Source organism: Astatotilapia calliptera, chromosome 4 (genome assembly GCF_900246225.1).
Source record: "Astatotilapia calliptera chromosome 4, fAstCal1.2, whole genome shotgun sequence".
Taxonomy (NCBI): Eukaryota; Metazoa; Chordata; class Actinopteri; order Cichliformes; family Cichlidae; genus Astatotilapia; species Astatotilapia calliptera.
In genome coordinates this window covers 17520351-17536512 of record NC_039305.1, presented here as the reverse complement: position 1 = coordinate 17536512, position 16162 = coordinate 17520351, and the positions used below count along the sequence as shown (strand labels likewise).

The window sequence follows — 16162 nt, the reverse complement described above, 5'->3', positions numbered from 1 at the left end:
CTCCCCTCAGTACTTGTATCATGTTGTTCATATAGCTGGATGAGGGGTGAGGCTGACACTCAGTGCAACGCTAGAGGCTAGTAACAATTAACATCAGAATATAGTATTTGACAAGCAAAAAGAAAACAACAACAACAAAAATGATACTGAACTGAAGAGAAACGTGAGGCAGAGATCCCTCCGCTGTAATCACGAGCTCTCACGCATCGTTTCACCTCGCAGACATTCATTCACAACGTACAGTACAAGCGGCCTTGTGCAAACACTCAAATACGACTGATGTAAATTTGCCTTTTAAAAAAAAAAAAAAAAAAAAAAAAAAAAAAAAAAAAAAACTTTTTAAAACCGATCTTTGTTTTTTTTTTCACTCTGAACTGATGCTTAAAAATAAAATAAAATAAAACTCCAAAGTGAATGAATGAGACAAGAAAAAGAAAAACACTACAAAAAAAAAAAGTGTTCACATTACATTATTGGCGCTTCTTTTGATTCAAGTATTTGTTTTCATTATTTTGTATTACTCTGATATGTTTATGATCTTGTCTTCTGGGAAACATTGATGTTGGATACAGAGGGTAAGGAGCTGATGCCAGGGCAGAGGGCGGGGAGGTAAGGGTAAGGGTGTGGGTGGGTGGGGCGTTAGGCTTAAGTGGAAAACAGAAATCTAGCCATAGACACACATACACCCACAAATGTACGCTTGGTTGTATCCTGTGTATGAGCTAGCATGTGCATATTCAACCCAGACCTTTGTTTTTAGAGATTTGCTAATTCAGCTCTTTTTGCCCCCAGATCCTCGACTGATCCACGACTGAGAAGTAGATTTTACTCGAGCTCCAGTTGCCTTTGAGTCCGTGTGACTTAAAATAACAATAATAAATCGTAAAAAAATCAGAGGGGGGAGGGGAGGATGTGATTTCCAACACTAGACCGGTAGATAAGAGTGCAGACGAAGGCGTGGGAGAGGGTGGGGCTTCTCAGTGCTGGTGAAATCCCAGGGCACGTCTGAGACTGTCCTGGTCACCCATCCCTCCCACTCGGTTCAACTTCCCCCTCCTCCCGTTGATTCAAGTCCAGTGTGGAGCAAAATGCAGGTTTTTCAGGAACAATCGCACAAAAACAGACAGCACAGGCAATAGTGATTGTTTCGTTGAATGATGCGAGTCTAAAGTGACTCTGGAAGAGGGTCAAAAACCACCCCGCAAAGAGTTTTAAGACTTGGTACCGAACTTGAGGTGCGTCTCTTGTTTCTGCTGATACGTCAGATCCCCGCTTGGACCCCCAAAGTCAAATGTGCAGACATGACCTGTTTTCTATATATTCATATATATGCGTGTATACTGGCTGGCACAACCTTCAGGTTTGGAGGTCCAGAGTGAACCTCCAGGATACAGCTTCTCCCAGGCGTGGCTCGGAGAAACGAGCCCAGAGAGGGTGAGAAGGCGGCAGCTTGCAGAGAAACAGAAATCAGGCGTCTCGGCCTCAGAGTGCACAGCTGAAACAGACTGTGTTTTTTTTTTGTAGTTTCTAGTTTTTGCAAAAACCTTGATGATAAAGGAAAAAAGAGAAAGAAAGATAATGTTTTTGGTTTTTAAAGAGATGTACCCGATGTGACCCATAAACAGTGCACAGACACATACAGGGACGCTCCCTCCTCCTCCTCCTACTGGTGAGTGACCAGCTCCACTCATCTAGCTTAAGCCTCCCACAGCTCCCACAGCCCTGCAGCGATAACATACACTCATTGTTGCTAAGGATAAATCAGGATGTGGCCAAAAGTGGAAGTAGACTTTTAGAAATCTGTTGGCACAAAAACTCAACTTGGTGCCTCCAGCAGGTCATTTAGTGTCATCTAACAGCTCTGTCCACTACACGCCCCGCCCCCACCCTTTATTTTTTTCTATTCTGAAGAGAGGCTCCATCAGTGTCCCCTACATTTGAATCCAGGTGAGGTTTCAAGAGAAGCTGCCCGGTAATAAAGGTTGAAAGGGTTAAGTGGAAAATTGGCGGATGAAGGGGATGGCTGTGAGCGAACACCTCCTTGTCTTTGCATAGAAATGGAAGGCTGTCATCAAGTTGAGGTGGTTCTAAGTGATAACTGGGTGCTCCCAGAGTTAAAGCACCAGCGTGAGCGAGGCCCATCAACACTAAAAACGATGGGTGTGTTACGACACAGCGCAGTGGACGCTCGGTCACCCCAGGATGGACAGAAGAAGTTGGCTTGTCATCCTGGAGAACCTTAAACTACACCCCCCTCCTTTTCATCCTGATTTGACTCCTCAATTCTGAACCCCCTCCCTCCCTCAGTGATTCACGCGGCTGAGGCGTACCTCTAAACTACACGCTGGTTCTGCCTTGGAGGCAGCGGCGGTGGGAGGGACAGGAAAGAAGATGAACACTGCATAAAAACCATGAAATCATCAAATATAACAATCGTTCATGATAACAGCAACAATATCAGCAAACTTCTCACAACAAAACAAAATTAAAATGCACACCAGCAACTCCAATAAAATAAAAAAAAGAAGAAGGGGAAAATACAATAAAACAAAACATCAGTCGACTCCGTCTCCGGATAAAGTGATCCTTGCAGGAGAGAGACGGGAGGAGAGAGTGGAAGTGGAGGTTGCTGACAGACTCTGGTGTAGCAGTAGTAGTAGTGAGTAGTAGATTCAATACAAGGTGGCGGGCCAGTTCTGAAGGAGCTGCTCTTGGGAGGAAAAGGAGAAGGAAGAGGAGGGAAGCTAGTCTGTAAGGGTCCGCAGGGAGGCAGCGAGCGAGCGTGGGAGATGGAGGGAGGGGGCGAGGGCTGCTGCAGCACTGCACTCTGCAGCAGGCAGGCACTCAGTGGCCACACTATCACACAGGTTGGCAGGACCTCCAACAACAAAAACAATCCAAAAGCGGGGGTGGGGGCGATCCTCCCTGCTGAACCCAGTAGAACATGAACACGTCGAGTGTTTCCAGACACCAAGGATAAAGATTTCAAAAGCTGCAATGTAACAGTGATATCTACTTTGATAGCAGAGGGGTGGAGTTCTCTGAGGTCTTTTCCTGCCACCACCCATCATCGCTTGACTTAGTTCTTCTTTGTGTTTCCCTTCACTTTGCTACTGTTTGACATCCTTTCTGGTCCCGCTGACTCGAGGGAAGAAGGACTCCAAAAAATAAAATAAAATAAAATAAAATTGGGGAAAAAATAAAAATAAATTCACATCCACGTCAAGTTCAAAAATAAGTATACAGAGAAGCCACTAAGCAGATTGCTTTTTTTGTCTTTTCAATTTTTATTTGCCAGTGTTGCTTCTCCTTTCTTCTGTTCGTTGGCATTGAGGGTATGAGGAGTAGCCGTGCTCTTGCTATGTGCTGTGATAAGACCACCAACTCACACAAATCGTTGATTCAGACATTTCTTGAAATGCAAATGTGGGTAAAATGGAGGGAAGGGGAGTCATCTGGTCTTCTTGTTTTGGTTTGACGCCATCACCCCGTCATGCACGCACGCACACACACACACGCACACACACATGCACGCACACCTGCCTGTCCTTCTCCCCAAAAATCAGTCACAAGCATAATCGTGGAGAGTCGGGTGGTGTGTGCGTCCTTGTGTTTAGACAGAAGGCCAGCGTGCTACTCTCCTGACACCCTGCTGGGGGAGACAAAGGGAAGCTATAGTGGCAGGGTTTTTTTTGTTTGTTTGTTTTTTGTTTTGCAATGAGGAGATGAGGGCCGGTACAGGCGGGTGGATGGGTGGGTGGTGAAGTTGGCGGGCAGACCGATCAAGTGTTTGCAGTTCATTCGTTACAGTCTCCTCTATTAATCCCGCGAGTAGGGGTGCTTGGACGGTGAGAGTCTGTGGCTATAATATTGCACGTCGCTTGAAATGGTTGCTTTGCAGGCGGAGTGGGCGCGCACGGTAGAGGGGGCGAGGCAGAGGCAGGGAACGACTTAAGTTTTTTTTCTCCTCCTCCACAGCATCAGTGACTGGGTCTGAGAGACTGAGACCAAACTGCGAGGTGTCTCCCCGCAAGTGAGTTGAGGTGCATCGAAGTGTTTCATCTTTACAGTTCCATAGTAATAGCAGTGGTTCATCACTGTCGCCCATCTTAACTGTACATGCGACGACCCCACCCACCCCGTCCCCCGACACCACCACATAAGATTGACAGACACATTTTGAATAATATCATTTCTTAGCTTTGTTTGCAATGGTTCAAGAAGAGAAATTAAAAATAAAACTACAAAAATAAATGGCTTGAACAAGGCGAACAGAGTTGCATCATTCCCTTTGAGCGCTGTGAGGGGAACTCAATCTGCTTTTAAACAAACAAACAAAACTAAACAAAACAATGCACTGAAGTCGCGAGCTGTGGTTGCTTAAGCGGTTGTTAAGCCGCAGCAGCATGTACTCTCCACTCAGGTTTCACTGGCTCAGAAATAAGGGTGTGCAGGTGTCCGTATGCTTCTTCACCAAGTACAGAGTGAGTGAGGATAGCAGGGCAGGAAATAGTTTAAGGCTAATTATTAGTGCTGAGAGAAACAAATGTGGAGTCTGGACCAGCTGAAAGTTCAACAACCACTCTGATTGAAGGGTTTTTTAAACTTTGGGAATGACGCCTTTTTGTTTTCCATGGATCTCTGAGGTGCAGTATGATTGCCTCAAATAGGCAGTGAGGGATTAGTTTAAAGATGGCAGCTCGTCACTGTGTCAGTTTGACTAAAAGTACGTCTCGCACGGCAAAGTTCTCAAAAGTTCATTTCTGAAAAAATAAAATAAAATAAAGTTCTCGTTCCTGTGAAGAAAAAGCTGAACACTGTGATCAAAATATCCGTTATTGGGATTCACAACAGAACTGCAACTAAAAATGTCAGTAAAAACCCAGGAGGAGACGAGGCTGACGAGGGCGAGCAGCAAGGTGTTTCCTCGTCCTCCTCCGTCTCTCCTTTCCACCTTTACATCCACGCTGATTATCTCCACATTGATTTGCAAGGTTTTTGCTCCTGTTTGTGTTTGTTTTTGTAAGCCTAGACTCTTCTATCCTACATGGACTCCCCGCTCAGCAGGTCCCCAGGCAGCAGTGTATTGATTGGGGTGGGGCTCCCCATGACCCGTCCCTCCTCTCCACTCGGGGGTCCCCACAGGCTGGAATACTGCTGAACACCACCCCACAGCAGCTCTCCACCTGTTTTTGTTCCGCCTGCTCCCAGGCCGCCGCTGCTACTGTTGCTGCCGGCGCCGTTGTTGTTGTTGTTCCAGTGGGGCGAGTGCCCGATGGGGTGAGACGCTCCAGACCCGGTCCCGCCCATCCTTGTCTGATTGGTGCCTGGAGTGGCCTGCCAGCTGGTTGTTCCTCCGAGTGACTGGCCCTGTGCAAAGAAGCGGTTCACTTCCTCTTCCCCGGCGAACTCGGCCAGGATGGTGGTGTTCCCGAGCACGCACCTGCGTGGAGATTGAAGCACAAAGACAAATGATTCATGGTTAAATGCCCTAAAATTAACTGAGTGAAACACTTTGAACCAATGCGCTGATGCACGTACATGTGCAGGGACTTTTGCGCCTTGGCAGCTTCGTCCTTGGAGCTGTAGCGCACTACAGCATTTCCCTGTGTCAGGTTGAGGTGGAATGTGATGAGGGGGCCGTGTTGCATGCACAGTGTTCGCAGAGTCGAACCATCAATCTGAAAAAGAAAAAACAGCTGCCAATGGTGAGCCAGCTCATTTAATTTTAGCTACAAAGGGGCGTATTTTCAAAAACTGTGGAGAAGCAAGCCTCTTACCTGCGGAGTGAGGTTCCTCAGCACGAGCCAGCTACTTGTTCTGGTGGAGCTGTCTGTACTCCATGTGGTACCTGCTGTGCACGAGAAAGAGACAGCAGTGAAAGGAAGAAGTCTGTTGGCATGTGGTTCATACTTCCCAAGCTTATGTGAAACCAGAATCAAGTCAGTTAAGCTCAATGGGTGGTGTCAACTTCACCCACGAAAAAAGAAAAGCTGACCAGAGTCAGTTGATTTCAACGTTCAACCACAACAAGATCTTCTCGAGGCGTTATTCCTGCCTGTGCTCTACCTGTACAGCAGCCCTGCGGTCGTAGGCCACATCAAAATGCCTCCTCCTATGAGAGTATACCGACAACCACGCTCACACATAGTACTTTAAATACACTAACCTCTGCACGGCTCACAGAATGTGAACTTTTCCTCTTTGCTATACGGTTTCATTTCTAATTATTCCACTGTTTTCATTTTTTAAATGTCCAGTATTTTCACATGAATGCTGTTTTCTTCCAAATCACCCATGGAAACAATTCCTATTAGAAGTGCATTGTCTTCCAAAAGTTTGAAGCTCTGTTGGTTTGTTATTTTAACAGTTATATCTGTCTTTTGGATTAATGACATGACAAAATTCACGTGAAGCATTTGAAGAGGAACATGACAAACATTAGAGACACAATAACCTCTTTGTAACACTACCTGTGGTGTAAGAGCTGCTCCAGCCTTGTCCCAGACCCAGAGAGCTGCCCCCCCAGGTGGAGGAAGGCTTTGTGTTGGTGAGGCCAGGCGGGGGGCGGGAAGGGGCTGTGGTGCTGCTCCGAGGGCCCTGTGGGACCTTCCACAGCTCGTGGGACAGAGAGGCCTGGCTGTGAGAAATGGGGCCTGGAGACCAAGTGGATTTCATCTCTGACAGTTTACCTACAAGAAAAAGAAGATGGCAAAGGTTGGTCTGCAGAATCATTCGTCCGAAAGACAACCGCTCCCGCAGGAAGGAGTCCTGCAGGATGAAATCGCTGAAAAGTTCTGAGAAACTGTCCAAAGGTGAATATGAATAAGCAAGTAAAGACTGCATTACAAAGTACAGCCTTCGCTGGATTTTACTCCAAAATAATCTCATCTTGTGTCATGGTACAAATCTATCTTCTGTTTCTGTGAAGCACACACTTTACATATAAACCAAAAATAACTGAACTTGGTGGCCTTCATGCACATTTGTGTGTGGCGCAGGAGGCACAAAACCCCACAGTGTGTTAGCGTATGCATGAGATGTGTTTGAGAGACACACAAAAGGAAAATTACTTCTTTCAAACAGACCAGTTAAGAGTCGCTATAAAAACGGGAAACACGACAAGCTGTACTCTCCATGCCGCACACAGAGGAGGAAGGAGATGCACTAACATCGCAGGGAGGGGATTATGCACTGCAGGATACACAAAACTGACAGGGATACAGCTCAAATGAAGGTCACGTTTAATCAGGGGCAGTGACTCGTATGGAAAAGAAGACACGTCTCTCCAGTGAATGGCTGAAGCTCTGGGTGTTAAAGTAACAGGAAGGAGAGGAAAATGCTGACTTGCAGTGAAATTAGCCACTGCAGTGTGGCGAGGGGGTGGGTGGGTGGTTGTGGATAAACCATGTACCTGCATCCTCCATCTCCGGGGACGAAAGACTGAACGAGCTAGTGTAGCCACTGACTGGCCAATCAGTGGAGGGAGGCAGAGCCTCGTTCTGAGATGAGGTGGGAGAGGAGCCTAAGCCGACGCCAGCAACACAAACAAATAGATACAAAACAAATAAGGAAAACGCAGCAGAGAGAAAATGGCATAAAGAAAAACACACAACAAATGATGACAGTAAGGTTCTTTAAGAAGAGAAGAATATAGAATATGACAATGATTACAGCAGCAGTTAAAAAAGTAGGAAAATGAAGAACGAAAGAAAAAGAAGCAGGCTCTCAGGTGGCAGAAATACACCGGATCACGGCTGATTCATACACCTTTCTTTTTTAAAATCATCTCCAATTCATCTCTTTACTTATTTGACTTTAAACAGAACCAAAACACTCAAACTGAGCATCTTGATTTGGAGGCGACGTGGTCCGGCCTTCACTCACTTCTCCTGTTCTCACCTCCGCTCCTGTCCCGGAGCAGGTAGCGGTTGACATCTTGGATATTTGTGTTGATGGTGGGTCCGCTGGGACGCTGCCGGGGGTCACGTTGGGGTCAGTTTCAGGGTCGATATTCTGGAGGCCCTTCCACGGTACACCAGGACAAAACTCTGAAAGTAAAAGGAACACGTGCGCATGATTTTCTTACTTACGGGACACCAAAGAAACTTATAACAGGCATGTTTCACAGGTAAAGGTTTTTCTATTATGCTCATTTTCTGCACATGAATTCAAATGCCTGTCCTGAAGATATGACAAAGCAGTTTTTGGCAGACAACATAACAAACTTAAAGCTGACAAACTGAGAACATGAGCGCTGCTCACCTGGTGGCCAGTTGATATTGGTCCCATTGGCCATTTTGTCACTGCTGCCTTTGCTTTGTCCCCAGCTGTCTGGAGGCACCAGAGGGCTGGAAGGAGACTCTGAGCTGGATATCAGGCTGTAGGGGCTGTAAGATTCATCCAGCTGAGTGGGCTTTCCAGGAGGGCCCAGGTTGGCACCTAAGAAAAGCACAATGAGACAATGAGACATCTAAAACCCAAATACATTAACAGTTTTTAAATAACTGGCAGAAACTGCTGAAACAGTATTTTCAACACGCTCAAATACAAAGGGATTTTCAAGCTGGCGTTGGGTCTCGTAAACATATTGTTTGAATATATCATGCTGGATATACAACTTCCAGTCCACATTTCAGATCTGCATTTTACACATTGAACACTCGTCTCCAGTGTCAAAAGGCTATTAGGTGAAATAATCATGACAGTGAGCCCCGTTTTCTTTCTCACCGTGCTTGCCCAGGTTGGGCTCCAATGGAGAAGAGTTTCCAGAGAGGCTTTCGATTGAGTTTGGGTGTGTCCACTGTGACAGGCGCGATTGGGGTTGGGGGGGTTCCTTCATTGACAGACTTCCCACCTCCATGCAGTTTACATTCAGTCCAGCTGAGGACATTAAGGAGATGTTACTTCACAATCCTGCAAGGACTACTTTTCCACATTCAAAGAGCAATGCTGATACTACTCACAGAGAGAGTAGGGGCTGTAGGTGTTAGGAGATGACTGCGGCTCTTTGGTCTGCAGGTCCGGGAGGCCTGGAGCCTGGGGATGACCTGGAAATGAATCCAGGGAGGATTTGGCTCCACCAGGATGCAGGCCTGAGTGGGAAGGGGGCGGTTGCTGTTGCTGCTGCTTCATCAGCAGGGCCTGGGCCAGCTGACGCTGGTGCTGTTGGATCTGCTGCTGCATGTTATTGATTGTACGTGCAACCTAGGGAAAAAAATAAACATGATGGATATTCAATGCGCAGGTTTTACAGATCCAGTAGGAGAATTAAAAAGTGAACCTACTTGCTGCTCTTGTTGTCGAATGGGGCCAGAAACATTGCGCTGCGCCTGCAACATCTGCTGCTGAATTTGTAAACGCTGGTACGCCTGTGCAGGCATAAACAGGATTAAAAGTTTCTCAATGCCACGTACAATAAATGTAGATTAAACAATATGACCACATGTCCTTTTAGTTACGTATGAGGTTAAAGATGAATTTTAAAATGCTCAGATGTATCCAACAAAACTGAAAGCAGATAAAACTAAATGAGACTCACCAGTTGCAGCTGGTAAAGTTGATTTAGAAGGGTCATATGTTGAGGGTTTATTGGTGAGGTTAAAAGTGCAGGATTCAGACCAATGTTTTTTGCTGCAAACTGTAAGAGCTGTGCTTGAACCTGTGGAAGAAAAAGATAAGTAGGCAACGACTTAACAAAATGAAGATGCAAATCTGAGAATCTGCCTTATGTATAGTCTGCACCTTTCTCGTGTTAGACTCTGAGACATTTGAATTGAAATAATAAATGTAAGAATCTCACATGGCTGCTTTTAAAGGTTATGGTACAAGTCTGAAGTATTCACCACTGTATACATACAAACTCGTTCTCTCCTAATATTTAGACAGGAAGTGTTAAATAAGTTCATATGTTTGTGTGTATGAGTGTACCTGAGGGGAGAGAAACTGAGGCACTTGAGCACGTAGACTAGGCTGAGAGGAGCTGAGAGGCGGCACTGGTGGCTGAGGAGGGCGGCTGCGGCATGGCCCGGACTTGTGCTGCTCCACCACCGCCAAACATTCCACTCTGCACCTGCCGAAAAGAGGACATGTCGATCATTTTCTTTAGCATTTACTCTACTGAAGTGACCTTGTTTTAATGGAGACTATTTACATTTGTGGCTTTTAAGCATCATAAGACCAGCTCAGGTATGATGTACTACAACGTGCAGAAATCCCAGGAAACATTTAGACACTCTGCTGTCATCAGCAGGGAATTTAATACTGCACATGCAGAGCGTATTTAAATATGGATTAACAATGGAGTGACTCACCTTATCCATGAAGGGCAGGCGGGGATCTGCTGAGGGGTCTTTGGAAAGAAGCGGAGGCCGAGGGCAGCTCATGGGCTTGTTGATGAGCCCGTTGTTGTAGTCGTGGCCAGCTATCCCCATCCCACGCTTGTCAAGCTCCGTCTTCTTTCCAGCAGGGCACTCATGGCCTGATCCAGGTTCATGTTGTTGCTCTTCAAAGCCTCCTCTGCTGGATCCCTCTGAAAACAGAAAAGAGATTAATCCCAAAATGTTCGGATCAAAATTATGCTGTTATAAGCATTTCATGATTAGCTTTATTATTATTAATTACTAGTCTTTTAATAAGAAGTTTATAAAATGGCTATTGAAGTTTTTTTTTATATATATTTATATTTGAAGAAAAGACTAAGCACTCACAGGGAAGCCCATGTCAGTCAGCTGCTTGATGAGACGATTCATGATCCAGACCTCATCCTGCTTCCCTGGGATCTTCCCCTGTAGGAGATGTGATCAAAAAATGACAATGTCAGTGCAATTAAACTGATTTCTTATGATGTCAAATAAAAGCATAAGGAAGTGTTCTTTATCCAAGCATTTGTGCTGCATACCTTTGGTGGGGGCTTTTTATTTGCATTGCTCCAAGAGTTACAGGAAGAGTTGCTCTCCTGGGAGGCAGTGCTATTCCACATGTCTACCTCCTCTGCATCCCACTGACCACCTGACAGGCTCAGGTCTTCACTTCCACCTCCCCATCCATCTTGCATAGGTTTGGGAGCTGGAAACAACCACACAAAACGCATAACAACAAATAATAAGGGCAAAACAGGTACCTTATGTGGCATATTTGTGATGTTTGTCATTATTTAAAATAACATGCTCAAAGTACTACAATATCTCACATATCAACAGGATGGATACTGAAACCCAGTATTGGAACAATGACTGGGCCAAAGTATTAATAAAAAAACAAACAAACCTTGATTAAAGCAGAGTTCTGTTCTGTTTTTAATACCCATTATCTCTCTTTAGAGCCTCTGAGTGTGAGTGCAGCTGTCTCTTACAACCATGGCTGCACTGTGCATCAAATACACAGACTTGCTCGAAAGTGTGGTTTCATTTCTGAAGAGTAAATGCTCACAACACTCAAAGCCACACATGCAACAAGTTTTTCTTTTTTTTTTCTTTTTAAATATAAATATGCCAAGACGGAAACATGAGCAATATGTCAAAACATTTAGCAAAAGAGTAATTTGCCTTAGTTAAATTAACATAGTTGAATCACTAAAAGTAACCATTAGTCAGCTGAACGAGGCATTTTGGTGGTTAAAAAAAAAAAAAAAAAAAGTTAACATTAAGAACATGAATGTTAAGTTATGTTACCATGAGCACAAAGCTACTATTAATTCTATTGTTATTGTCTTATAAATAACAAGAAGTTAATTATTAAAATAAGCAGTATGAATAAGAGCAACAGGTAAATTCTATTCTATTATCTACTATTCCCTGGTCCAAGTTAATCTCAACTATATGGGTAGGATGTTTGAACCACGCTTGACAACCTGGCTCAAAAGCACTGGGGATGGTTGGGTAATATGCATGAGTCTCTTAAGCTAGTAATGTTTATAATGCACAATTAAAAACTTGTTTGTACAATGTTTTACATCTAGTAAATGTGAAGGTTTTATGTTTCACATAGAGACTACGTCAAAAACATAATATAGCCACTAGGGGTCAGTGTAGATTTATGTGCAAAACCCAAGTACTCCTGCTTCCCTTGTGCCATATTGATGTCCTTGACTTGACTCACCGGGAGAGAATTTTTAAACTTCTGTTTTTAAGCAGTATAGCAACACATACAGTATGATTGTATCCCAAAGCTATCCACACTTGGACGAGACTGAGCCATTTACCAGGTTTACAAGATGCAGGTGTCATTGTCGGGTTGCCCCTGCCATAGCTCTCCGGATTGCTTTCCCCCCAGCCCCCACAGTTCCCGCTGGGTTTGCCCCAGGCAGACGTCCCATTATCCACGCTAACCGGGGAAGATGCAGGTTCCGCCCCAGGAGCTCTCCGATTTTGTGTGGGAGCTGGATATCTCTCCCCAACCTGGAGGACACACAAACACAATCAGTACTACTCAGAACCAATCAGATCATGCGGCGTTTTTTTTTCAATATTGTGACCACACAGTGTCAAACTAAACTACAAAGATTTTGTTGTTACGATACGCCATTTGTTCATTACACTGACTTCTGTTTGCAAAATTGTGTGTTTAAATGACAGTTAAGAGACCAAATCATTATTTCTTGCCCTTCATACAGAGCAACAATAAAGGCTCTTTGTGCCATACAGCACGGCCTGGTTTACTTTGCTAGCTAAGTTTAAATGTGCATGGTAGATGCCCAAGACACAGAAAATGGGATGGAAATCTAACAGTGATGTATGATTGTGTCTTGACCATATTCAATGTCTATATATACATAGAAAAACCAAACATTTTAGTATTTGATCCCTAATAACCTGAGGCTTAAATATAACTGAGTCCGGTTAACACCACTAAACTGATTTAGCCTTCTGCTTTGAAGTGTGAAATGCCAGCCATGCAGAGAGGCAGAAACCTGGGTTTGGCTTAGCAGGAAGGTTGATGGAGGGAGGAGATGCCCATTTAAGATTTGGCATGGTCCCGTCCCTTTGGCAAGAAAGACAGAGTGCTGTCTCTAGGCCTGCAGCAGCGCCAAGCTCAGTTTAGCTCTCTCCCCAAGGAAAGGTCAAGTCCCAAAGGCTGCTTCAAAATTATAGTTAACATTCAACCCTCTTGTGTCACTGGGTAAGAGGTGCACTGATCTAACAAGATATAATCTCATCTGAAGAGTTTGTTTCTATCCATCGTAAGTCACTAAAACTCTATATTAAACAGCCAGTGAACAGCCTGCTGTCAGGATTGATCCAAAGGGTTCAACATGAAGAGTCAAATGAGGGCCAGCAGGAGGCTTCTGCCCAGTGCATAGTGTCTTGCTCCTCCTCCTCCTGTTCCTCACTTCAACTACTGACAGATGGTGGCTCCTATAGAATTACACACTTCCTATCCACCTCAAACAGTTTGTGGTGAATCAATATTTTCACGAGGCCCTTTGTAAACAGCATTCTTGTGTTTCCTCTTGCCATGTGAGGTTGCCAGGGTTGCCCCCATAGTCGAGCCGAGAGTTGTGAAGTGTGAGGGCGTCACTGAGGGACAGGCCTGGCCCTACCCACTGATTTAGATAGTTGATTAGAGGCAAATCCAAAGAGAGTAAACTAGGTTAAGATATTACCTTTAAGTGGATCAACAGCTTGGAGCTTAGCAGCGGACAAAGCCAACCACCAAACAAGCTTTTAGCACCTTTTGCTTTGAACAGTGAACAAGGATGAAGAAACTAGGAAACCCAGGCAGGCATTATAGTTTACCATTAACTAGATTAAACTCATTGAAATCAAAATTTGAATGCTGACTGTGTATATTAACTATACATTGTTAGCATTCATAAACAGGGAAATCTGAGCAAGTCATGTTACAGTCTGCATAATATATAGTTTATATCACCTTACCTTGAGCCATCAGGGGACCTCTGCTGTGAGATGCTCCAGGCTGGTGTTGCACAGTAGGATCCAAAGGCCCACTGGTGGGGCCTGAGTTCTGGCTGTTTTGGCTGTGGCTCTGTAGGGGTGCAGGTGGCCCCGTGGTAAGGGTGATTGAGAGGGTGGGGATGGTTGTTGTTGGTGCTGGGGGGATTATTGCCTCCAGTAGTAACTTTAGCTTGGGACGATCCTGAATTGTTCCTGTCCCACAGATTGACTGCCTTGTTGTAGGTACCGGGATCGCCCCAAGCAGAGGTCCCGTCATCGATCTCCATCTTGCGTCGGATGGAAGGAGGGGAAGGCTCTTCCCAGCCTGTAGGCTCAGTTGTTGAGGATTCCTGCTTATTTCCACCCCTACCTGGACCTTGTTTCACTGAGCCCGATCCCCCCCAGGACCCCATGCTCCCTCCTCCATTGTTACCACTAGGCCCATCTTGAGGCTTGCCCCCCCAGCCTTGAGAGGGACCACTGGGTCGCTGAGGAAGTGACTCTCCCCAGCCACCATTACCTCCAGGTCCTTGAGAAGACATTCCCCAGCCTCGTGGTTCTCCTTCCCAAGCAGTAGTGGGACTCTTTTTACTCTCTTCTGAGTCCCCCCACTCTGCTGTGTTATTGCTCACTCCACTGCTAGCCCAAGTGTGAGATGCTTTGGGCTGTTCTCCCCAGTTCTGGGATCCTGACTTGATGTGAGAATCTTCCCACCCACTTGGCTTCTCTCCCCAGGACTGACCACCATTTTTGGGTATACTGGTGCTTGGACCTCCTGGTGGAGGGTTTCCCCAACCACCAGGGCCACCTGGGGGCTTGATGTTGCTGGGTGGCTCTCCCCAACCAGAGCTTGGCTGGTTGGTAGCTGCTATGTTACCACCCCAACTAGAAGTGCCCTGAGAACCAGGCGCATCATTTTTGCTCCCAGAGTCAGTCATCTGGCTAGGGCCTGTGTTAGTGTTGGAGGGCCCCTGGGCATCGACTGGAGTGGTTGAGCCAGAGCCCCATGATCCAGTGGCTACATCACTCTTACGTTTGGTATCGTCCATGTCCCAGGAAGTGTGCTGGCGAACGGGAGTCTGTCCCCAGCCACTGTTGCACAGCACCCTGGGGTCCAGATCCTGGGCAGGCATCAAAGGAGCTGATTTTTCTCTGGATGACCGGTCTTTTTGCTGGGGATGGCCTTCCATGCTGTCACTGCTTCCTTCACTAGCCGCAGCTGTGCTTACAGCCCTGCTCCATGAGATGGACTGAGAGTCCTGTGCGGGAGAGCTGGGTGTATCCCATCCTCCCTGGGTCTCTTCAGGGTGTTCACCCCAGCCTCCAGAGTTCCCTGTTCCATCTCCTTCATGGCCCCAGCCAGGTGCCTCCTTAGATGAACTTGCCTTTGAGTTGCCACTGTTACCCCATACTGAATTACCATCTTCACCATTGACCTGTGAGCCTCCTGGCGGTGGCTGGGTCATGGAACCCAAGCCTACAGGTGCACTTCCCCAGCCAGGCAAACTGCGGATGGGGCTGGGGGGTTCCTGCTTATTAGTGTGATTTGGTCCATCAGTTTTAAGGTTCTGAGGTTCTGAACTGAAAGACACATTCGTGGACGGGGAGGGGTGTGGCTCTGCATCAGAAGCCATCATGGTAATCCAGGCATTGCCAATCCCCGAGGAGTTGCTGTTAGTGTTGGCTCCGGTACAGGTGCTGGTCTGGGCTGGTGGGGGGCCAGGTGGATTGCAGAGGTTGGGTGTAGAGTGAGGAGGTGAAATGGTGTTGGCTCCCCCTGAGCTGCCTCCCCCTGTGCCACTTCCGTCATGCCCCAACATGGGCCAGGCAGACGGGTTGGCATTAGGGTTTAGGTTCAAGTTAAAGTTGGTGCTGGAGGATGATGAAGGACCCCAGCTCCTAGTACTGCCTCCTCCTCCTGGGCTGTCACTCTTCGTTTCACTCCCCATTGAGGACTGAGGGGGCAATGGGAAGATACAGCCCCAGGGCCCCAGCTGCGACTGGCTGCAACCTGGCCAGAGAGCATGCTGGTTCCAGTATGATTGGCAGGGCTGGGCCCACTGTTGGCTTTGCTGCTGAGGTGGTTGGCAGGGAAGTGGCCTGTTTGGCTATTTGCTCCCGTGGCCATACTCACTGTACTACAACTACTGCTAGTACTACTGCTTCTGCTGCTGCTGGTCAGGTGACCAGAGTCAGTGTCCAAAGGGCATCCTCCTGGAGGGACCTGGCTCTGGCTGAGTGTAATAGAAGGCCAAGCCTCTGTGTCC

At 46.4% G+C, this 16162-nt stretch overlaps 1 pseudogene; it reads right to left on the bottom strand.

Moving 5' to 3' along the window:
- Positions 1 to 416: 416 nt before the first annotated feature.
- On the bottom strand, positions 417 to 16158 carry LOC113021538 (trinucleotide repeat-containing gene 6C protein-like; annotated as a pseudogene).
- Between the last annotated feature and the right edge of the window lie 4 nt (positions 16159 to 16162).